The 26,124-nt window shown below is 43.4% G+C and overlaps 1 protein-coding gene across 5 annotated transcripts in view; it reads right to left on the reverse strand.

Annotated features, from left to right (window-relative positions):
* The window catches only part of ccdc142 (coiled-coil domain containing 142), a 318,889-nt gene that overhangs the window by 187,629 nt on the left and 105,136 nt on the right, over positions 1-26,124 (reverse strand). The gene's annotated exons all lie outside the window — the stretch shown is intronic.

The following is a 26,124-nucleotide window of genomic DNA, read 5'->3' on the forward strand; positions in this document are numbered from 1 at the left end:
TGCTGTATCTCTAAACTAAACTGAAAGAATTACAGGACAGTACAATCAATTATAAACAGGGCTTTGAACAAAAGACTATGAAATTCAAGTTCCTTTCTAATGGTCAGAGCAAATACTTTACCATGAAACACATCAACATTAAATCACAAGACACATAGTTCTCATAACAATTTAGTAACTATTTATAAAAAACTTTTTAAAATATTTTGTTTTCATCCTCAAGAAAGAAATTGCAGCTCTGCAATTCCTTTTTCACCATCGTGAAAACGCAGCATCAATAACCAGTAAAATTATATTTTTTCAGTAAGATACAAAAATCCAGTTAAAAGCTTCATTGCTCCATTCTAGGACAGGACAGAACATGCTCAGGCATGTATGTAGTTATTTTCACCATCTGTTTTTCATTTAAGCACTTTAACAGGTTATTCCAATCCCTTTCCTGTTTGTGTGTGTGCGCGAGCATGTGCGCAGTTATATGCGTGGCTGTGCGCGGGTGTGTAGTTGTGTGTGTGAGGATGCAGTTGCACGTGCATGTACGGCTGCATGTGTGTCATTATACATGTGGTTTTGAGTCTGTATTGCAAGTTGAATTGGCCTTTGTGCACATGTGGGTTTGTGTGTGTGTGCGTGTGCGTGCTTGCATTTTTTTCCATTTCCTTCCCTTTTATTCTATTCCTTTATACATTTCCAATATGTTGTGGATTCAAACACCATCGTCTTATTTGGCTGCATAAAAATCTTGACTGCACTTTAAAAATAATCTGTTGGTTGTATAAGAGGCTATCTTTCTTTCTTTGAATCCACAACCTTCTTTACATTATACTGTGCGCAACTTAGTTAAATTAGTAACATTCTTGCCTCTGGATTAGAAATTTGTACATGTCAGTTCAATAACCAGGTTTGAATGCACATAGGCCAATTAAACTTGCAACACAGAGAGTGTGCTCCCGAGTATGGAAGGAAAGTCTGTGCCTCTATTTTTCCAGCCTTCCTCGCTCCCACTTCTGCCACCACCCACCATCCCTCCCCGCAACAAACTGCCTGATTCTGGAATCTGTGACTTACTGATGTGCCAAGTGCCTAATTTTGACCTGTCTGAAGCCACCTATTCCAGTGTAACAGCTGGCTGCTGTGATGTAAATGAAGCCTGGGAGTTAAATAGCCCAAGCCTCAAACTAATAACACTGCCTGAGATTGATGCTCGCCCCCACACCACCTGCGCAAAACCAACTTCCAGTTAAAATCCCACCCACCCCCAATATCCTGACCGACCTTTTTCTTCAACTAATACCACCAAAAAACATAAATGAATCGATCATTCTCATTGCTACTTATTTTTTCTTCATTAGAGTTCCTACACTTCAAAAACTGTGTGACGTGCTCTAAAACATTTCAATGTGAAAAAGCCTCTTTTTTTATTAGCTACGTGGGCCTTGGATTACCATCTCCCACTCTGCCAACAGCTATTCCAACATTAGAACATGAGATGGATGTAGCAAATTATCGTTATACAAAATAATCTTTGATTAGCATGTGATGGCAGCCAGTTCCCTTGTTGTTGTGAATATGGCATTGCAGCAATAATATGAGGTTTCCAAAATCACTTTTTCAAGACTACAGAAGCTCAGACATTTGCAGTACTTATTCCCTATCTGTAATTTATTATAGTGTAAAGAAAACTAAAAACAAAGCTACAATTAAAAGTATTGCAAAAACTATATCAAGAGAAGTTTGAAGGCCAATTAGGTGTGATCATTAAAGAGCATGATGATCTGCTTCATATTAAAAGTATAATGAGTAATTATATTGCAGATAAAAACCAAGGTTATTGGGCTATTGAGACCAGAATAGGCAGACAGCAAAGGATATCTGACGCCAACCACAAAGCAGCAATAAACTGCAAGATTAAGATGATAGCAAAGTCTGACCAGTTGAATGCAACTATTTGCATTCAAAGATTAGATTAAGTGAAAATTACCAGCTGATTCAAGCTGAGTTATGAAGTGTCACCTTTAGAGTTTGGGGTGGCACCTGGTTGCTAGAATCAGGTGCATTACAGCCCACTCCTACTATGTTACAGCTTTTTTTCTTTCCAATATTCTGCTTTTGAAAACAGAACATCCTTGCAAAGATCTAGTGCCAATCACTCCAGCACCTCAGCCAAGAAGCTATACTTCAGTGAGTGCAGAGTGAGGATAAGTAGGTTATTCTCCAAATCATGTCATCATCCAACATTAAATCTCAGAAAAACTTATAAGAAACCACTATACAGACCCTTTTTATGTGAGTCTCGGTTCAGCGGTAGCACTCTTGCCCTGAGTTAGAAGTCTTGCATTCATGCCCCACTGCAGAGATGTGAACACAGGCTGACACTTCAGTGTGGTACTGAGGGACTGCAGCACTGTTGGAAGGGCCATTTTTCAAATGAGACATTAAACCAGGACCCCTTCTGACCACTCACGTGACATAAAGGCTCCTGTAGCAGCATTCAACAGTGAGCAGGGGAGTTCTCCCAGTATGGCCAAAATTAATTGCTCCAACATTAATCGCTCAATCAACATCATGAAAACACATTATTTATCTCTGCTGTCTATGGGACCTTGCTGTGTGCAAAGTGGTTGCCACATTTCTTTAAATTACACCTGTAACTATACTTGAGTAGTTGTGAAGCTTTTTGGCTGCTCTGAGATTGTGAAAGACTACGTAAAATTATATTAATTCTCAAGATGTCGGTGTCACGGACAATGCCAGCATTTAGTGTCCACCCTTAGTTGCTGGTGGTCAGCCTTTTTTGAACTGCTGCAATTCTTTGCATGGTTTGATACAACTGAGTGGTTTACTAGGCCATTTCAGAGGGCAGTTAAGAATCAACCATGTTGATGTGAGACCATCATCACATATAGGCAGCAGACATTCTTCCCCAAAGGATATCAGTGAACCAGTTGTGTTTTTTATGACTATCTAACAGCTTAATGTTGTCACTTTTGCTGTAACTATTGTGTTTTTATTGCCAGATTTCTTTTTTAAACTGAATTCAAAATTTCAAACTGCCATGGTCAATTTTGAACTCATGTTCTCTGGATTATTAATCCATGCTTCTGGATTACTAGTCCAGTAACATAACCACTACACTATCATATCCATCTAAGCAAGTCCTTTCTTCTCTTTTAAAAAGATTCAGTTGTATTGGAATTTGTTTCTTCTTTTGGGAGTCCTTGACATTACCATTACAAGTTTAACCAAATTTTTTGCTGTATCTTTAAATTACACAATATTAGATTATGCTTTAGAAAATTAGAATGCTAGCCCAGGGTTAAAATACCATCCACAAAAGAGAAAAAGGAATTTTGCTCAAAACTACGGCATTTCCCTTGACTAGGTTAGAATACAGGTATGCTGTTCACTCTGTAGTATCTTTGTTGCATCATTTCTTTTGCAACCACCAGCCGTTTTTATATTCCATGTCCTTAATGAATGATGGCATTTACAAAAGCTTATTACATAGTAAGAGCAAATGGATGTGAAGTACAATTTTACTACACAGTAATTCACTTGGATTTCATTACTTGTCGTATATCATGTTACATGTACAATTATTCAGTAGTCTAAATTAATTTAATAAAAATACTACCAAAATCCAATTACTGTGTGGACAATAACATTTCATTTTAAACTACATAAACTTTTAGTGAGAATACAAGATGAAAGTCCAAACACAAAGGTTTAAAAAAGATGAGCTAAAAGCCCAAAGATTGTAGGAGGAAGAAAAGACAGAGGAAAGTAAGGAGTTCTACATTTTAAAATCTTGGAAATGAATGAATTCAAAGCAGAAGATAACGTGATGAATAGCAAATAAAGGGACTATTATCAGAATGGCGTATCTGCACCATGGAAGGACCAAGTCAAAGCAACACAGAACACAGTAATACAGTTAAAATAGTGAGAAGACTCTAATGCTCAACCCTGAAATAAATCTGTAAGAGACAAGGTAACAAAATTTTCTTCTATTCTTTGAAAGAGGTGCTAAAAAAGCATCCCCAGATTTAGGAGCAGTCAGTATGCGAGTCTTGGACAGACATCAGTTTTATACAGACAATTAAAAATTATTGAGTGGAAAATAAATGCATGGCAAGAAAGAGAACGGTCAAATTTTTATGGGGGAAATCTAGTATTCAAGTTAAGATCAGAGGGGATACCAAGGCAAAGAATGTCTATGGATGAAGGTTGAAGGGTGGAGTGCTGAAAAGTAACAGGTACTAGCTGCTGGTTAGAGTTACAAGAGATATGAAAAACTGCATGTTTAAAGAACTGAAAGAAATTATGGCCAGAATTTTACCCCACCCCTAAGCTGGCAGGTTGGGGTTGGCAGGGGGGGTAGGGGGTGCCTAAAATTAGGTGGGATGGTGGGGTAGCGCCATGCCCATTGCCTACCCATCCACTGATATTTCACCAGTGGCGGGGGAGATGTCGGGCAGCATGCCTGCCCTTAGGTCAATTGAAACCCTTAGGTGACTAATTAATGGACTTAAGGGACTCTTCCCACCACTGCTGGTATCTTATCAATGACGGGGGTGGGGGTGGCGGGCTCCGCACCACGTGGCAAGGCTGTTCAGACACTGTTTGGCCCTGGTAAGCCCACCCCACTTACCTGAACTCCGTGCTTCCATCGCTGGCTGAGTCTGGGGCCGGTTGCAGTCCCAACAGTGGACGCCGCTCCCAGTGGCTCTGCTGAGACTGAAGAGCTGATGGTCCTTGGACTGGTCAGCAGCTCTTGAAGGCAGGACATCCTGCCTTGGCAGGGGCTGAAGCCACAACCTCAGGCAACTAATTGCCTGCACCACGGGCCAGGAGAAGCGGGCTCACCCCACCTGACTTTCCAGCCAATGGACAGACCCACAGCCTCCACATTAAATCCAGCCTATATTTTTATTGCCCTACCTAGAGCCACAGAGGTCAAGATGTTTTGAATCAACCATTACATTGTAAGAACAATGGAGTTCATGTTTTCAAATAAACAGCAACTTGCATTTATATATCTTCTTTAAAACAGGAAAACATCCCAAGGGATGGAGAGGAATTACAGGAATCGGTGGGGGTTGAATTACAGAGCTTTGGGCCCAGGCGGCTGAAGGCACAGCTGCCAGTGGTGAAGCAATGAAAATAAGGGATACGCATGAGACCAGAATTGGAGGAACGTCTAAATTTCAGAGGGTTGTGGGGCTGGAGGAGGTTAGAGACAGGGAGTTTCGAGGAAGTTGCAAACAAGAATGAGAACTTTATGTCAAGTAATCTGAATGAAGTCTGAGGATTTAAGTGTAGAATAATCAGCATAGAAACATAGAAAATAGGAGCAGGCCATTCGGCCCTTCGATCCTGCTCCACCATTCATTATGATCATGGCTGATCATCCAACTCAGTAACCTGATCCCGCTTTCGCCCCATACCCTTTGATTCCTTTAGACCCAAGAGCTATATCTAACTCCTTCTTGAAAACATACAATGTTTTGGCCTCAACTGCTTTCTGTGGTAGCGAATTCCACAGGCTCATCACTCTCTGGGTGAAATAATTTCTCCTCATCTCAGTCCTGAAAGGTTTACCCCGTATCCTTAGACTATAACCCTTGGTTCTGGACTCCCCCACCATCGGGAACATCCTTTTTACATCTACCCTGTCAAGTTCTGTTAGAATTTTATAGGTTTCTATGAGATTCCCCCTCACTCTTCTGAACTCCAGCGAATATAATCCCAACCGACTCAATTTCTCCTCATACGTCAGACCCGCCATCCCAGGAATCAGTCTTCCACTGCACTCCCTCTATAGCAAGAACATCCATCCTGATATAAGGAGACCAAAACTGCACACAATATTCCATGTGTGGCCTCACCAAGGCCCTGTATAATTGCAGAAAAACATCCCTGCTCCTGTACTCGAATCCTCTCGCTATGAAGGCCAACATGTCAAGTGCCTTTTTTACCGCCTGTTGCACCTGCATGCTTACCTTCAGCGACTGGTATACGGGAACACCCAGGTCTCGCTGCATATTCCCCTCTCTCAGTTTATAGCCATTCAGATAATAGCTTGGCTTCCTGTTTTTGCTACCAAAGTGGATAACCTCATATTTATCCACATTATACTGCATCTGCCACGCATTAGCCCACTCACTCAACTTGTCCAAATCACCCTGAAGCCTCTCTGCATCCTCCTCACAACTCACCCCCCACTCAGTTTTGTGTCATCTGCAAATTTAGAAACATTACATTTAGTTCCCTCATCTAAATCATTAATATATATTGTGAATAGCTGGGGTCCTAGCACCGATCCCTGCGGTACACCACTAATCACTGCCTGCCATTCGGAAAAAGACCCATTTATCCCAACCCTTTGTTTCCTGTCTGCCAACCAATTTTCTATCCATGGCAATACATTACCCCCAATCCCATGTGCTTTAATTTTATACACTAATCTCTTATGTGGGACTTTGTCAGAAGCCTTCTGAAAGTCCAAATAAACCACATCCACTGGCTCCCCCTCATCAACTCTACTAGTTATATCCTCGAAGAATTCTTGTACATTTGTCAAGCATGAGTTCTTGATCTGTCATGCATTTGTCAAGCAACAAGGGATATGGCTGAATAAGGAGTGCAAGAAATCACTGACTTACTATAATTAGCAGCAACTTAGAACAATTACTATTTTTGAAAATAAATCATACCATATTTTTGATATTTCAACAGATAACGAAAATTGATTTCCGACTTCATGCCTCTAGCACTTAAATCTGTATATACTTCTGGTTATTGGCAAACAATGATTAATTTGAAGCAATATACTACATCATCTCCCCAATGTTCATGAATTATTTAATATTTATTATTTTTATTGGCTATTTAATTATTTAAATAATCATTCTATGGGCATCAGAAAGTTCATTTACAGGACTATGTTAGCTATGCATGGTTCATTGAGCAACTGTCCAGTTTAATTAAGTATTTTTGAAAAGATTATCTGATTTAGTGAGCTATAAAGGCAGAAATTTAAAACTGAGAAGACAAACTTGTGCGAATATTTCAGGTTATTTGAGGTTATTTTAACCACCTCTTTATTTTTATTAATTCAGAGTTTTATCGGTACTTTTTTTCTCTTTTGTCAAACAATGAGGACAAACTGGAGTAAAATTGTGCAAAAAAAAATGAAGCATTATTGTTTCATTCCTAAGTACTGAGTTTTGATGAATGCTTATTCGATTTTACACAGACATTATCTCATCAAATCATGATGACACATGAAGAGGCCATTCAGCCCATTGAGTGCATGTCAGCTCTCTGTACAGCAATCCAATCAGTTCCATTCTCCTGCTCTATCCGCAAAGCTTGCAGGTTTATCTCCCCCAAGTGCCCATCCAACTTGCTTTTGAAATCAGTCATCGTCTCCACTTCAACCACCCTAGTAGGCAGCGAGTTCCAGCTCAATATCACTCGCTACATAAAAAAGTTCTTCCTCACATTCCCCCAGCATTCCTTGCACAAAACATTAAATCTGTGTCCACTAGTCCTTGTACCATCAGCTAATGTGAACAGCTTGTCTTTGCCTAACTTATCTAAACATCTCATAATCTATACACCTCTATCAAATCTCCCCTCAATTGCCTTTGCTCCAAGGAGAACAACTCCAGCTTTTCCAACCTATGCTTGTGGCTAAAACCCCTCATCATAGGAATAGGAGTAGGCCATTCAGCCCAATGAGCCTGCTCCACCATTCAATACGATCATTGCTGATCATCCACTTCAATGGCTTTTTCCCATCCTATTCCCATATCCCTTTATGCATTGGTATTTAAAAATCTGTCAACCTCTGCTTTAAACATACTCAATGACTGAGCTTCCATAGCCCTCTGGGGTAGAGAATTCCAAAGAGTAACAACCCTCTACGTAAAGAAATTTCTCATCATTTTGGCCCAAAGTGGCTTCCTCCTTATTTTAAAATTGTGTCCCCTGGTTCTAGACTCCCCAACCATGGGAAACATCTTCCTGCATCTATCCTGTCTGTCCCATTAAGTATTTTGTAGGTTTCAATGAGATCACCGGTCAATCTTCAAAACTGTAGAGAACAGGTCCAATTTCCCCAATCTCTCTTCATAGGACAGTCCTGTCATCCTGGGAACAAGTCTGGTGAACCTTCCTTGCACTCCCTCGATGGCAATAATATCCTTGCCAAGGTATGCGGACCAAAACTGCACACATTACTCCAGGTGCAGTCTTTTTTTTTTATTCATTCATGGGATCTGGGCGACGCTGGCCAGGCCAGCATTTATTGCCCATCCCTAATTGCCCTTGAGAAGGTGGTGGTGAGCTGCCTTCTTGAACCGCTGCAGTCCATTTGGGGTAGGTATACCCACAGTGCTGTTAGGAAGGGAGTTCCAGGATTTTGACCCAGCGACAGTGAAGGAACTGCGATAAAGTTCCAAGTCATGATGGTGTGTGACTTGGAGGGGAACTCGCAGGTGGTGGTGTTCCCATGTATTTGCTGCTCTTGTCCTTCTAGTTGGTAGAGGTCGCGGGTTTGGAAGGTGCTGTTTAAGGAGCCTTGGCGCATTGCTGCAGTGCTTCTTGTAGATGGTACACACTGCTGCCACTGTGCGTCGGTGGTGGAGGGAGTGAATGTTTGTAGATGGGGTGCCAATCAAGCGGGCTGCTTTGTCCTGGATGGTGTCGAGCTTCTTGAGTGTTGTTGGAGCTGCGCCCATCCAGGCAAGTGGAGAGTATTCCATCACAATCCTGACTTGTGCCTTATAGATGGTGGACAGGCTTTGGGGAGTCAGGAGGTGAGTTACTCGCTTCAGGATTCCTAGCCTCTGACCTGCTCTTGTAGCCAGGGTATTTATATGGCTACTCCAGTTCAGCTTCTGGTCAATGGTAGCCCATAGGATGTTGATAGTGGGGGATTCAGCGATGGTAATGCTGTTGAATGTCAAGGGGAGATGGTTAGATTCTCTCTTGTTGGAGATGGTCATTGCCTGGCACTTGTGTGGCATGAATGTTACTTGCCACTTGTCAGCCCAAGCCTGGATATTGTCCAGGTCTTGCTGCATTTCTACACGGACTGCTTCAGTATCTGAGGAGTCACGAATGGTGCTGAACATTGTGCAATCATCAGCGAACATCCCCACTTCTGACCTCATGATTGAAGTAAGGTCATTGATGAAGCAGCTAAGATGGTTGGGTCCAGGACACTACCCTGAGGAACTCCTGCAGTGATGTCCTGAAGCTCAGATGATTGATAACCAAGATTTGAAGCAATTGAAGCAAGACTTCACTGCTCCTGTACTCTCATCCTCTTGCGATAAAGGCTAACATACCATTAGCCTTCCTAATTGCTTGCTGCACTTGCATGTTAGCTTTCAGTGAATTATTGACAAGGACATCCAGGTCCCTTTGTACATCTACGCTTTCTAATCTCTTACCATTTAAGAAATACTCTGCACATCGATTCTTCCTACCAAAGTGGATAACCTCACATTTTTCCACGTTATATTACATCTGCTACGTTCTTGCCCACTCACTGTCCAAATCCCCTTGAAGCCACTTTGCAACTTCTTCACAACACACATTTCCACCTAGTTTTGTGTCATCCGCAAACTTGGAAATATTACATTTGGTCCCCACATCCAAATTATTGATATATTGTGAAATGCTGGGGTCCAAGTACTGATACTTGCGGTACCCCACTAGTCACAGCCCTGCCAACGTGACAATGACCCATTTATTCCTACTCTCTGTTTTCTGCCTGTGAACCAATTCTTAATCCATGCCAGTACATCACCTCCTACCCCATGTGCCTTCATTTTGCTAACCAACCTCCTGTGGGGTACTTTAACAAAAGCCTTCTGAAAATCCAAGTATACTACGTCCACCCACTCCCCTTTATCAATTCTGTTAGTAACATCCTAAAAAACTCCAACAGGTTTGTCAACCTTGATTTCCCATTTATAAATCCATGTTATGCCCAATCAGATCATTATTATCTAAGTGTCCATTTATCACATCCTTTCGCATAGATTCCATTATTTTCCCTAATACTGCCTGTTTTCTCTCTCCTTCCCTTCTTAAATAGTGGGGAGACATTTGCTACCTTCCAATCTGCAGAACCACTCCAGAATCCACAGAATTCTGGAAGAAGATCAACAATGCAACCACTATCTCCATAGCTACCTCGTCCAACATTTTGGGATGTAGAATATCAGGTCCAGAGGACTTATCAACCTTCAGCCCCAATAATCTCTCCAATACCATATTCTTACTAATACTAATTTCGTTCAATTCCTAATTCTCCCTAGTCCCTTGGATCGCTAATTCTGGGAGATTTCCTGTATTTCCTCAGTGAAGCCAGACACAAGGTAATCATTGAGCTTCTTAGTTAGGCCACACTTAGAATATTGCGTGCAATTCTGGTCGCCACACTACCAGAAGGACGTGGAGGCTTTGGAGAGGGTACAGAGGAGGTTATCAGGATGTTGCCTGGTCTGGAGGGCATTAGCTATGAGGAGAGGTTGGAAAAACTCGGATTGTTTTCACTGGAACGACGGAGGTGGAGGGGCGACATGATAGAGGTTTACAAAGTTATGAGCGACATGGACAGAGTGGATAGTCAGAAGCTTTTTCCCAGGGTGGAAGAGTCAGTTACTAGTGGACAAAGGTTTAAGGTGCGAGGGGCAAAGTTTAGAGGGGATGTGCGAGGCAAGTTTTTTTACACAGAGGGTGGTGAGTGCCTGGAACTTGCTGTCAGGGGAGGTGGTGGAAGCAGGTACGATAGTGACGTTTAAGAGACATCTTGACAAATATATGAATAGGAAGGGAATAGAGGGATATGGGCCCCGTAAGTGCAGAAGGTGTTAGTTTAGGCAGGCATCAAGATCGGCGCAGGCTTGGAGGGCCGAATGGCCTGTTCCTGTGCTGTACTGTTCTTTGTTCTCTGCCATTTCTCTATTCCCATTATAAATTCTCCTGACTCTGCCTGCAATGGACCCACATTTGTCTTAGCCAAAAGTTTCCTTTTTACGTAGCTTATAGAAGCTTTTACAGTCCATTATTATGTTTTCTCCATAGTTAACATTCATATTCTATTGTCCCTTTCTTTATCAGTTTCTTCATCCTCCTTTGCTGTATTCTAAAATCTTCCCAATCCTCAAGTTTACTACTATTTCTGGTAACTTTATAGGCATTTTCTTTTAATCTTATAAAATCCTTAACTTCCTTTGTTATCCATGGTTGACTGCCTTTTCTTTTGGCATTTTTGTGCCTTGAAGGAATGGATAGTTGCTGCAAACTATGTAATATTTCTTTAAAGATGATCCATTGGCTATGTACTGTCATACTTTTTAATGTATTTTCCCAATCCACCTCAGCCAATTTGCCCCTCATACCTTCATAATTTCCTTTGTTCAAATTTAATACCCTGGCTTCAGATTGAACTACCTCACTTTCAAACATAATGTAAAATTCTGATGGATCACCCGAAAGGCTCTTTTACAACAAGATTGTTAATTAACCCTCTCTCATAACATAATACTACATCTAAAATAGCCTGTTCTCTAGTCAGTTCCTCAACAGACTGCTTTAGAAAACCATCCCTATCACACTCCAGAAACTTGTCCTCCACAGCATTAGTGTTCAGTCTATATGTAGATTAAACTCACCCATGATTACTGTATTACCCACATTACATGCATCTCGAATCCTGCATTAATACTATGCTCCACACTACCACTACTGTTTGCTGGCCTATAAACAACTCCTACCAATGTTTGCTGCCTCTTGCTGTTTCTTAGCTGCACCCAAACAGATTCCACATTTTGTTCTTCTGATCTGAGAACCTCCCTTACTAATGTACTGATCCCATCCCTTATTGTCAGCGCAACACCACCTCCTTTTCCTTTTTGCCTGTCCTTCAAAAATGTCGAATATCCTTGAATATCCATTTCCCAGTCTTGGTCACCCTGTAGCCACATTTCCGTAATGGCAATTAGATCATACCCATTTACCTCTATTTGTGCCTTTAAATCATCTACCTTGTTGCGAATGCTGCATGCATTCAGGTAGAGTACCCTTAACCTTGTCTTCTTGACATTATTCTGCATTCTAAGCCCATTTGATGCTTGCCTTTGTTTCGCCTGCCTTCTAACGTCGCTTGCTACTTTTCTACTTCCTGTAACCAGCTTTACTTCCTTCCAATTTGAGCTACCTCTCAGGTTTCCATCTCCTTGACAAGTTACTTTAAACCATCCCCAACAGCACTTGCAAACCTCCCTGCGAGGATATTAGTTCCGGTCCTATTAAGGTGTAGCACTTCCATCTTGTACAGGTCCCACCTGCCCAAGAAACAGTTCCAATGCCTCAGAAATCTGATGCCTTTCCTCCTACACCAATTATCCAGCCATGTGTTCAATAAATCAATCCTCCTAATCCTAAACTCATGAGCACGTGGCACTGGGAGTAATCCTGAGATTACTACACTTGAGGTCCTGCTTTTCAATTTCCTTCCTAACCCCCTAAAATCTGCTTTCAGGACCTCTTCCCACCTATGTCATTTGTACCAATGTGGACCATGACCTCTGGCTGTTCACCCTGCCCCAGATGGATGTCCTGAGCTGCTCCATGACCTCCTTGACCCTGGCACCAGGGAGGCAACAGACCAGGGGGATGGGAACCAGAGCTACGGATCAGTGGATGGGGTAGCTGTTGAACAGGCAGATACAGAGTGCAGAGAGTCTGTGAGGAAGGTTAGACAGTTGACAGGGCAAAGTTGCAGCCAGTATGATGGGTTGAAGTGTGTCTATTTTAATGCAAGAAGTGTCAGGAATAAGGGTGATGAACTTAGAGCATGGATCAGTACTTGGAGCTACGATGTTGTGGCCATTACGGAGACTTGGATATCACAGAGGCAGGAATGGATGTTGCATGTTCCGGGGTTTATGTATTTCAAAAGGAATAGGGAGGGAGGTAAAAGAGGTGGGGGAGTGGCATTGCTAATCAGGGATAGTATCACAGCTGCAGAAAGGGAGGTCATCGAGGAGGGTTTGTCTACTGAGTCATTATGGGTGGAAGTCAGAAACAGGAAAGGAGCAGTCACTTTATTGGGAGTTTTCTATAGATCCCCCAATAGCAACAGAGACACGGAGGAACAGATTGGGAGGCAGATTTTGGAAAGGTGCAGAAGTAACAGGGTTGTTGTCATGGGTGACTTCAACCTCCCGAATATTGATTGGAACCTCCTTAGTGCAAATAGTTTGGATGGAGCAGTTTTTGTCAGGTGTGTCCAGGAAGGTTTCCTCACTCAATATGTGGATAGGCCGACCAGAGGGGAGGCTATGTTGGATTTGGTGCTTGGCAACGAACCACGCCAGGTGGCAGATCTATCGGTGGGAGAGCATTTCGGTGATAGTGGTCACAACTCCCTGACCTTTACTATAGTCATGGAGAGGGACAGGAGCAGACGGGATGGGAAAATATTTAATTGGGGGAGGGGAAATTACAATGCTATTAGGCAGGAACTGGGGAGCATAAATTGGGAACAGATGTTCTCAGGGAAATGCACGACAGAAATGTGGAGGTTGTTTCGGGAGCACTTGCTGCGACTGCTGGATAGGTTTGTCCCGATGAGGCAAGGAAGGGATGGTAGGGTGAAGGAACCTTGGATGACAAGAGATGTGGAACAGCTAGTCAAGAGGAAGAAGGAAGCTTACTTAAGGTTGAGGAAGCAAGGATCAGACAGGGCTCTAGAGGGTTACAAGGTAGCCAGGAAGGAACTGAAGAATGGACTTAGGAGAGCTAGAAGGGGACATGAAAAAGTCTTGGCGGGTAGGATTAAGGAAAATCCCAAGGCTTTCTACACTTAGGTGAGGAACAAGAGGATGGCCAGAGTGAGGGTAGGGCCGATCAGGGAAAGTGGAGGGAACTTGTGCCTGGAGTCGGAGGAGGCAGGGGAGGTCCTAAATGAATACTTTGCTTCAGTATTCACTAGTGAGAGGGACCTGGTCGTTTGTGAGGTCAGCGTGAAACAGGCTGATATGCTCGAACAGGTTGATGTTAAGAGGGAGGATGTGCTGGAAATTTTGAAAGACATGAGGACAGATAAGTCCCCGGGGCCAGACGGGATATACCCAAGAATATTACGGGAAGCGAGGGAAGAGATTGCTGCGCCTTTGGCGATGATCTTTGCGTCTTCACTGTCCACTGGAGTAGTACCAGATGATTGGAGGGTGGCAAATGTTATTCCCTTGTTCAAGAAAGGGAATAGGGATAACCCTGGGAATTATAGACCAGTCAGTCTTACGTCGGTCGTGGGCAAATTATTGGAGAGGATTCTGAGAGACAGGATTTATGATTATTTGGAAAAGCATAGTTTGATTAGAGACAGTCAGCATGGCTTTGTGAGGGGCAGGTCATGCCTCACAAGCCTTATTGAATTCTTTGAAGATGTGACAAAACACATTGATGAAGGAAGAGCAGTGAATGTGATGTATATGGATTTTAGCAAGGTGTTTGATAAGGTTCCCCATGGTAGGCTCATTCAGAAAATAAGGAGGCATGGGATACAGGGAAAGTTGGCTGTCTGGATACAGAATTGGCTGGCCCATAGAAGTCAGAGGGTGGTAGTAGATGGAAAGTATTCAGCATGGAGCTCGGTGACCAGTGGTGTTCCGCAGGGATCTGTTCTGGGACCTCTGCTCTTTGTAATTTTTATAAATGACTTGGATGAGGAAGTGGAAGGCTGGGTTAGCAAGTTTGCCGATGACACGAGGGTTGCTGGAGTTGTGGATAGTGTGGAAGGCTGTTGTAGGTTGCAACGGGACATTGACAGGATGCAGAGCTGGGCTGAGAAGTGGCAGATGGAGTTCAACCTGGAAAAGTGTGAAGTGATTCATTTTGGAAGGTCGAATTTGAATGTGGAATACAGGCTTAAAGACAGGATTCTTGGTAGTGTGGAGGAACAGAGGGATCTTGGGGTCCATGTCCATAGATCGCTCAAAGTTGCCACCCAAGTTGATAGGGTTGTTAAGAAAGCGTATGGTGTGTTGGCTTTCATTAACAGGGGGATTGAGTTTAAGAGCCGCGAGGTTATGCTGCAGCTCTATAAAGCCCTGGTTCGACCACACTTGGAATATTGTGTTCAGTTCTGGTCGCCTCATTATAGGAAGGATGTGGAAGCTTTAGAGAGGGTGCAGAGGAGATTTACCAGGATGCTGCCTGGACTGGAGGGCATGTCTTACGAAGAAAGGTTGAGGGAGCTAGGGCTTTTCTCATTGGAGCGTAGAAGGATGAGAGGTGACCTGATAGAGGGGTACAAGATGATGAGAGGCATAGATAGATTGGATAGCCAGAGACTTTTTCCCAGGGTGGAAAGGGCTATCACCAGGGGGCATAATTTTAAGGTGATTGGAGGAAGGTTTCGGGGAGATGTCAGAGGTAGGTTCTTTACACAGAGAGTGGTGGGTGCGTGGAATACACTGTCAGCGGTGGTAGTAGAAGCAGATACATTAGGGATATTTAAGCGACTCTTGGATAGGTACATGGATGATAGTAGTATGAAGGGTATGTAGGTAGTTTGATCCTCGAGTAGGTTAAAGGTTCGGCACAACATCGTGGGCCGAAGTGCCTGTACTGTGTTGTACTGTTCTATGTTCATGTTTACTGCTGCAGAAACGCCTGTCTGGTCCCCTGACTATCGAATCCCCTATCACTATTGCTCTTCCAGTCTTCTTCTTCCTCCCCTCCTGTGCAGCTGAGCCACCCGTGGACTTCACTCTGGTTGCACTCCCCTGATGAACCATCGCCCTCCCTGGTATCCAAAATGGAAAACTGATTAGCAAGCAATATAAATTCAGGGAACTCCTACACTGCCTGGCTGGTTCTCTGAGACTGCCTGGCGGTCACCCATTCCCTCGCTGCCTGCATGCTCCTAACCTGCAATGTGATTACCTCCCTAACTGTGCTATCCACATAGTCCTTCGCCTCGCGGATACACAACTGTGACTCCAGTCGCCGCTCGAGTTCTGAAACCCAAAGCTCAAGCTTCTGCACCGTGACAACTTCCTGCAGATGTGTTCGTCCAGGACACATGGTATTTCCATGACTTCCCACAAACTACAGGATGTACATTCTACTTGGCCACGCTGCCCTGACATACCGTAGCTTTAAAAACTATTTATTACACAATTAGAATAAGTAGAATAACTTACCAGTTACTCACCAATCAGCTTCTTTCCCTGTACCAAAGTAAGAGCCAGCTACTGGAGGCTGAAAAGAAGGTAGAAGAAAGAAGTCCCTTCCTCACTCACTAAACTCCCACTTTTCACTTTGTGCACTCAAAGCAGCACTGAGAAAGCCCTGATTTTATACTTTCTGAAAAACAACTGATTCAAGCTGCTGAAAACCAGTTTAAGCCAGCTCCTAAGTAACTAGCTGCAGCTGCTCCCAGACTGTTTTAAAGCTGGAATAAAACTTAACTTTTCTTAACTCCAGGAGTAATTTTTAATTAACTGCTAACTTGAAGGAAGAAACTAGAGTTTAGATAGAAATTAACCCTTAAAACTCCTTCCCACCAGACTTACCAGACTCAGCAGCTCTCAGTTCAAACCCTAAGTTCATCCTTCGAACCATTCTCGTAAATCTCCTCTGCATCCTCTCAAGGACCCGTACATCCTTCCTGAAGTGTGGTGACTAGAACTGGATGCAATACTCTAGTTGGTGCCTAACCAGCGCTTTATACAGGTTCAGCATTAATTTCCCTGTTTTTGTACTCAATACCTCTATTTTTGAAGCCCAAGATCCCATAGGCTTTGCTAATGATTCTCTCAATCGGTCCTGCAACCTTCAAAGATTGATGCACATGCATCCTCAGGTCCCTCTGTCCCTCTTTAGAACTGTGCCATTAAGTCTATATTGCCTCTCCCTAGCCATTCTACCAAAAATGTATCACTTCTCTGTATTAAATTCCATCTGTCACTTGTCTGCCGATTCTGCAAGCTTAGAAATGTCTTGTTCCAGTCGACTGGTATCATCCTCACTGTCTGCCACATTATCCAAGTTTGGTATCATCAGGAAATTTTGAAATTTTACTCTGCATTCCAATATCCAAGTCAGTCATATGTACATCAAAAAAAGCAATGGTCCGAGCACTAACCCTTGGGGAACGTCCTCCAGTTCGAAAAAGAACCATTTACCACAACTCGCTGTTTCTGTCCTAAGTCAATTTTTTATCCAAGCTGACATTGAAAGAAATAGACAAGTTGCAAAAAAAGGTTTTGGATTGGGGGAGAGTGAATTTTAGTAAAATAAGGCAGGAACTGGCCAAGGTAGACTGGAAAGAGTTACTTGTCAGGAAATCTACAGAAGAGCAGTGGGGGGCATTCAAAAAGGAAATGGGGAGGGTACAGGCCCAACATGTTCCCTCCAGGGTAATAGGTAGGAGCAACAAGCCCAAAAAACCATGGATGACCAGAAACATTCAGGGTATGATGAGAAGGAAAAGAGAGGCTTTTAGCAAATACAAGGAAAGCAAATCAATGGAAGCATTAGTGGAGTACAGAAAGTGTAGGATGGAGCTTACGAAAGCACTTAGGAGAGCAAAGAGGGGATATGAGAAAGCTCTGGCTGGTAAAAGTAGGGAAAATCCCAAGATATTCTCTGAGTATATCAATGGGAAGAGGATAACCAGGGAAAGAGTAGGACCCATTAGGGACCAAGGGGGAAATTTGTGGGTGGAGCCAGAGGACATTGGTAGGGTGTTGAATGAATACTTCACATCTGACTTCACCCAAGAGAATGAGGATGTAGATATGGAACTTAGACAGAGAGACTGTGAGGTTCTTCAGCGAATTGTCATAGGGAGTGACAAGGTATTGGAGGTTTTGGAAGGCTTAAAAGTGGACAAATCTCCAGGTCCGGACAATTTGTGTCCCAGGATGCTGTGGGAGGCGAGGGTGGCCTCTCTGGCCACGGGGGAGGTGCCAGAGGACTGGAGAACAGCTAATGTGGGCCCACTATTTAAGAAAGGTTGTGGAGATAAGCCAGGGAACTACAGACCAGTGAGTCTCACGTCAGTGGTAGGGAAACTGTTAGAGAAGATTCTGAAGGAGAGAATCTATCACTACTTGGAGAGGCAAAATTTGATTCAGAACAGTCAGCATGGCTTTGTCAGAGGGAGGTCATGCCTAACAAATTTGATTGAATTTTTTGAGCATGTGACCAGGTGTGTAGATGAGGGTAGTGCAGTTGATGTAGTTTACATGGATTTCAGCAAAGCCTTTGACAAGGTCCCACATGGGAGACTTATCATGAAAGCAAATGCATATGGGATACAAGGTAACTTGATAACATGGATTCAAAATTGGCTTAGCTGTAGGAGACAGAGAGTGATGACAGACGGCTGTTTTAGTGACTGGAAGCCAGTGTCCAGTGGCGTACCATAGGGATCTGTGCTGGGTCCCCTATTGTTTGTCATTTATATAAACGACACAGATGACTATGTGGGGGGGTAGGATCACTAAGTTCGCGGATGACACAAAGATTGGCCGAGTGGTTAACAGTGAGGTGGAGTGTCTTAGGTTCCAGGAAGATATAGACGGGATGGTCAAATGGGCAGAAAAGTGGCAGATGGAATTTAACCCTGAAAAGTGTGAGGTGATACACTTTGGAAGGAGTAATGTGACACGGAAGTATTCAATGAATGGCCTGACACTGGGAAGTTCCGAGGAACAAAGGGACCTTGGCGTGTTTGTTCATAGATCTCTGAAGGCAGAAGGGCAGGTTAATAGGGTGGTGAAAAAGGCCTTTATCAATCGAGGCATAGATTACAAAAGCAGGGAGGTCATGTTGGAGTTGTATAGAACTTTGGTAAGGTCACAGCCGGAGCACTGTGTGCAATTCTGGTCGCCACATTATAGGAAGGATGTGATTGCATTGGAGGGGGTGCAGAAGCGATTCACCAGGATGTTGCCTGGGATGGAACATTTAAGCTATGAAGAGAGGTTGGATAGGCTTGGGTTATTTTCATTGGAGCAGAGAAGACTGAGGGGTGACCTGATCGAGGTGTACAAGATTATGAGGGGCATGGACAGGGTGGATAGGGAGCAGCTGTTCCCCTTAGTTGAAGGGTCAGTTACGAGGGGTCACAAGTTTAAAGTGAGGGGGGAGGGTGTTTAAGGGGGATTTGAGGAAGTTTTGTTTTACCCAGAGGGTAGTGACGGTCTGGAATGCCCTGCATGGGAGGGTGGTAGAGGCAGGTTGCCTCACATCCTTTAAAAAGTACCTGGATGAGCACTTGGCACATCATAACATTCAAGACTATGGGCCAAGTGCTAGCAAATGGGATTAGGTAGACAGGTCAGGTGTTTTAATGCATCAGTGCAGACTTGATGGGCCATTGGCCTCTTCTGCACTGTATTATTCTGTGATTCTGTGACCCTCCTATTCCATGAGCCTCAATTTGTTAACCAGCCTTTTATGTGGTACTTCGTCAAACACTCTCTTAAAATTCATATAGACATCAGGTTTCCCTTCATTTGCCTTCTACAAATCTGTGCTGGTTCTCCTTAACTCAAACCTCTCCAAATTCCTGTTGCTTTTTTTTCCCTGATTATTGTTTCTAAAACCTTACTAACTTGTTAAGTTGAATGGTCCGTAGTTACCAGCAATGTCCTTACACCCTTTCTTGAACATGGGTGCCACATTTGCCACTCCTATGTCATTTAGCAACCTGGGATGCATCCCATCTGGACCAAGTGACTTATCCACTCTAAGCACAGTCAGCGTTTACAGTACATCCTTCCCATCAATTTTCACCACATCCATTATCTCTAGCATCTTTGCGTCTACTGATATTCTGTCAGCAACCTCTTCCTTAGTAAACACTGATATAAAGCACTCATTAAGTATTCTTGCCTTGCCCTGCACATATACCACCATGCTCCTGCACCATGTTCAGAATTGTACTCTTTATTTTATATTGACTCGTTATTCCTATCAAAATGAATCACATCACACTTCGCTGCATTAAATTTCATCTGTCACTTCTCTGTCCATTCCACCATCCTGCCTATGTCCTCTTGAAGTTTATCACTATCCTCCTCATAGTTCACAATATTTTCAAGTTTTGTGTCATCTGCAAATTTTAAAATTGTGCCCTGTAATCCAAGTCTATGTCATTAATACACATCAGGAAAAGCAGTGGTCCTAACACCAACCCCTCGGGAAAACCACTTTATACCTTCCTCCAGTCCGACAAACAATCATTTACCACTACTCTCTGTTTCCTGTCACTCAACTAACTTCATATCCACACTGCTATTGTTCCTTTTATTCCATGGGCTTCAACTTTGCCTGCAAGCAAAGTGTGACACTTTATCAAATGCCTTTTGGAAGTCCACGATCTTCTGAAGAAGGGTCACTGACCTGAAATGTTAACTCTGCTTCTCTCTCCACAGATGCTGCCAGACCTGCTGAGTATTTCCAGCATTTCTTGTTTTTATTTTAGTTAAACACTATTTGCCCGTAACAAATCCATGATGGCGTTCCTTATTTAATCCACATTTGTCCAGAGAACTGTTAATTTTGTCCAAGATTATCGTTTCTAAAAGATTTTCCACCACCGAGGTTAAACTGACTGGCCTGTAGTTGCTAGGCTAATCCTTATTGCCTTTCGTGAACAATGATGTAAGATTTGCAATTCTTCAGTCCTCTAGCATCACCCCGTATCTAAGGAGGATTGGAATATTATGGCCAGTGCCTCAGCCATTTCCACCCTTACTTCGTTCAGTATCCTCAGATGCATGTCATCCGGTCCTGGTAACGTATCTACTTTAAGTACAGCTAGCTTATCTAATACCTCCTCTTCATCAATTTTTAGTCCATTCAGTTTCTCAACTACCTCCTCTTTCACTATGACTTGTGCAGCAGCTTCATCCTTGATAAAGACCGATGCAAAGAATTCATTTAATACCTCAGCCATGCCCCTTGCCTCCATTTGTAAATCCCCTTTTTGGCCCCTAATTGGCCCCACTCTTCCTTTTACTACCATTTTACTATTTGTTTGCCTATAGAAGACTTTTGGATTCCCTTTTATGTTACCTGCCAGTCTCTTACTCTTTCTTTGCTTCTTTCTTTTTCACTCACCCTCTTAACTTTTTATGACAAGCCTGGTTCCCAATTGTATTATTCACCTGACATCTGTTATATGCACCCTTTTTCTGCTTCATTTTACTCTCTATTTCTTTCATCATCCAGGGAGCATCACAAAAAGGAGGAAGGAGGCCACTGGGCCCTTCATGTCCACACCAGCCATCAAGTAGCCATCCAGTTTCATACTGCTTTCCAGCTGTGGGTTTGTAGCCTTGTAGATTACAGACTTTAAGTGCACATTCAAGTATGTCCAAGCTTTGGCCTTGTTTGTCCTATCTTTTCCCCTAGTGGGAATGTACCTCAATTGTACCTGAGCTATCTCCTCTTTAAAAGCAGCAGATTATTCTGCTACAGTTTTGCCTACTAATTAATCACTTATATAATAAAAGCAAAATACTGCAGATGCTGGAAATCTGAAATAAAAACAAGAAATGCTGGAAATACTCAGCAGGTCTGGCAGCATCTGTGGAGAGAGAAGCAGAGTTAACGTTTCAGGTCCGTGATCAAAAAATTAATCATTTATGCTTTCGTATTTCACATATATTTTCTGCAGCGCAATAGTACTTCACCCTAAATGTCGAGAAGGTGCAGGTGGGCCTCCTCCTTGAAGCACTGCAGTCTTTGAGTATATGATGTCTTTACAAGGGTCTTAATGTGGGGAATTCATTGATGATCAGGGTGGGCTATGACCCCAACGTATTATTCCCATGTAATGCCACATGTGTCAGGAAACTGAGAGAATTCCGTACATAATCTAGCTGACACTTCAGTGTAGCACTGACAGAGTGCTGTATATTTGGAAGTGCTGTCTTTCAACTGACTTTAAAATGAGGACCCATTTGCTCTCTCGGGTGGACGTAAAAGATCCCATGACACTATCCTGTCAGTACCTTAGCCCCAACCTCTCAACCTTCAACCACCAAGAGTCACTGTGTGCCAGTAGTGCCTGGTCGACCCTAAAGACCACCATTACAAGCATCCGCAAAGAGGTCTTTGACTTCTCCACCAGTAAATATCGTGACTGGTTTGACGAGAACGACCAAGAAATACAGGACCTAATCAAGCGTAAGCGCAAAGCCTTCGCAGGATGGAAACTTCACCACACATGCAAGGTAAAGCAGCAATCCTACAGAATCCTGAAGGCAGTGGTGCAGCATAAAACCCGGGACATTAAAAACATGAAGATCATTGCAAGGATCCTCCTCAATCGCCTCCTCCCAGTGACTAAAGAGCTCCTTCTGGAGTCGCAGTGCAGTTTTCGCCCAACGAGAGGCACCACAGACATGATCTTCACTGCATGGCAAATACAAGAAAAATGCAGGGAACAATGCCAACCGCTGTACATGGACTTTTTTGATCTCACAAAAGCCTTTGACTCTGTCAACCCCAATCACTTATGGAGCATCCTGCTCAAATTTGGCTGCCATCAGAAGTTTGTTACCAGCCTCTATCTACTTCATGATGACATGTAAGCCATGATCCTCACCAACTGAACCATCACAGAGCCTATCTCAGTCAAGACCAGGGTCAAGTAAGGCTGTGTCATCACATCCAATCTCTTCTCCATTTTCCTCACTGCAATGCTACACTTCACCTCCAAGAAACTACACACAAGCATGGAGATAACCTACAAAACAGACGGAGAACTATTCAACCTATGCCAATCATGGTTTACCGGACAGCGGAGATCCCTGTGCTCCTATATGCTTGGACAACCTACAGCAGGCATCTCCAAGCACTAGAGAATTACCACCAGAGGTGCCTCCACAAGATCCTCCAAATCCAGTGGCAAGAAAGGCGGTCCAACAGCAGCGTCCTCTCCCAAGACAACCTGCCCAGCATCAAGGTGCTAATCATCCAAAACCAGGACATTCCGTGCACATGCCTGACACCAGACTCCTGAAGCAGTCGTTCTACTCTGAACTTGGTCGCGGCAGGGGAGCAAATGTGCTGGATCAGCTTCCCAACAACAGCTATTGTTCCTACTGGTGCTAGTTCATATAAAAGTGCTGTGAATTATAAAATTGCATCAAAAAGCAGTTTGACAATTTCATTCGACTGTCACGGGCTCATTTATATTGTGGCCAAATTTATACAGTATAAGCATAAAAAAACTGCTGCAGGCTTGAATATTTGTGGATTCGAAATGGTCCCAACCTTTGTTTCCCGGCCCCGGAGGGAAAATCCTGTCCCCTGCATATCTTTTCCAGTGGCTGTCCAAACCAATTTTGCTGGTTATTTGGGTGACTGAGTTGTTTTGCTTGCTAGATGCCAGAAAGATGATAGCCTCTACCTCTCGCAGTAATGACCCCAATAAGTGCCAGTCAGACCTACTTCTTTAAGAGATGTTGCAGCCTCCGATGGTAACAGTGCTGCCTCATTTACATTGGAAAGAAGGCAAAAAAGTGCATTTATATAGCATCCTTTACATACTCAGGACATCTGAAAGCATTTCACGACCAATTAGATCCCCTTGAAGCATGATTTTTTTTTGTCAAAGAAGCAGTCAATTTGTGCACACAAATGAGCAATATAGCAATGAGCTAAATGACCAGTTAATGCGTTGTTGGTTGAGGGGTAAGCCCTTGCCAGGACATCAGAAGACCTTTCCTGCTCTTCTTCAAATAGTGCATTAAATCTTTTACGTTCATCCGAACATGCAGATGGAGCCGTGGTTTAACATCTCATCTGAAAGATGGAACCCCCAACAGGGCAGTATTCCCTTAATACTGCACTAAAGTATCTGTCTAGATTATATGTTCAAGTCTACGACAGGTCTCCTGGCGGCAGACCGGGGACCAACGCACCAGGCACGCTTGGAGGCCCTCCCTGCCTGCTTGGGTGCAGAAGCAGCCGCAGGCCGCTCTGTACAGGGAAACCCATCCAAATCTGCCCCACCCCCACCCCCGCGCGGCGCAAAAGTAGTGACCTAGCTGCAAGTTGCAAGAACTTACTTTAAGTTTAAAAATGTTGGCGAGACCTTCCTTTAACAAATCCATGCTGACTGTCCTGACCAATACGTGTGTTCCTAAATGACAATTTACACTTTCTCTCAGAATTTTGTCCAATAATTTTCCCACCACCAAGATTAGGTTCACTGGCCTTTAATTACTCGGTCTATCCCTTCCTCCCTGTATAAACAACAGTACAATGTTAGCAATCTTCCGGCACCATACCTGTAGCCAGAGAGGATTGGAAAATGGTGGTAAGAGCCTCAGCTATTTCTTCTCTTAGCAGGTTGGGATACATTTCATCCAGGCTTGGCAATTTATCCAGTTTCAAAGATGCTAAACCTCTTAATATTTTCTCTCTCACTATGTTTACCCTCTTGCTTTTTAAGATTTTTAAACGTCTTTGGGTCTTCCTTGACTTTTTTTTTTATTAGTTTGGGGGATGTGGGCGTCACTGACTATGCCAGCATTGATTGCCCATCTCTTGAGAAAGTGGTGGTGAGCTGCCTTCTTGAACCTACACCAAGTGCTGTCAGGGAGTTCCAGGACTTTGACCTAGCAACAGTGAAGGAATGGCGACACAGCTCCAAGTCAGGATGGTGTGTGGCCCGGAGTGGAACCTGCAGGTGGCGGTGCCCCCATTCACTTGCCACTATTTTTTCATGCCCCCTCTTTGCTTTCCTCATTTCCTTTTTCATCTCACCCTTGCTCTTTGTATAGTCCTCTGGGCTTTCTGCAGTATTCAGCTCTCTGTATCTGACCTAAGCTTCCTTTTTTTTGCCTTATCCTACTCTATATGCTCTTTGACATCCAGGGGTGTTTAGATTTGGGAGATCAGCCCTTTTTCTTTGTGGGAATATAATTGTTCTGAACCCCCTCTTATCTACTCCTTGAATGCCTCCCACTGCCCTGACACTTGTTTACCTTCAAGTAGCTAATTATTTCCAGTCCATTTTGCCAAATCACATCTCAATTCAGTAAAATTGGGCTTTCCTCAAACTTTTGCTCTTGGTCTATTTTTGTCCCTTTCCATAACTACCACAAAATGTTTTCCCACTGATCACAGAATTGTAACAGTGCATTAGGAGGCCATTCAGCCCATGTGTCTGCACCGGCTCTCTGAATCAGCAATTCACCTAGTGTCACTCCTTCGCCTTCTCTCCGTAACCCTGCACATTCTTCCTTTCCAGATGACAGTCTAATTCCCTTCTGAACGCCTCGATTGAACCTGCTTCCACCACACTCCCAGGCAGTACATTCCAGATCTTAACCACTCGCTGCGTGAAAATTTTTTTCCTCCTGTCACCATTGCTTCTGTTGCCAATTACCTTAAATCTGTGCCCTCTTGTTCTTGATCCTTTCACAAGTGGAAACAGTTTCTCCCTATTCTGTCTGTCCAGACCCCTCATAATTTTGAATACTCTATCAAATCACCTCTCAGCCTTCTCTCCTCCAAAGAAAACAGTCCCAACTTCTCCAATCTATCTTCATAACATAAGTTACTCATCCCTGAAACCATACTCGTGTATTTTTTCTGCACTCTCTTCAATGCCCTCACATCTTTCCGAAAGTGCGGCGCCCAGAACTGGAAGCAATACTCCAGTTGTGGCCGAACTAACTTCTTTGCTCTTGTACTCTATGCCCCTATTAATAAAGCCCAGGATACTGTATGCTTTATTAACCCCTCTCAACCTGTCCTGCCACCTTCAATGACTTATACACCCAGGTCCCTCTGCTCCTGCACCCCCTATAGAGTTGTAGCCTTATTATATATTGTCTCTCCATTGTTCTTCCTACCAAAATGAATCACTCCACATTTCTCCATATTGAACTTCATCTGCCACTTGTCTGCCCATTCCACCAACTTGTCTATGTCCTTTTGAACTTCTACACGATGCTACTCACAGTTAACATTGCTTCCAAGTGTCGTATCATCCGCAAATTTTGAAACTGTACTCTGTACAGGAAGAGTAAGGGACCCAACTGACCCCTGGGGAAC

The sequence above is a fragment of the Heterodontus francisci genome, chromosome 1, assembly GCF_036365525.1.
Source record: "Heterodontus francisci isolate sHetFra1 chromosome 1, sHetFra1.hap1, whole genome shotgun sequence".
NCBI lineage: Eukaryota > Metazoa > Chordata > Chondrichthyes > Heterodontiformes > Heterodontidae > Heterodontus > Heterodontus francisci.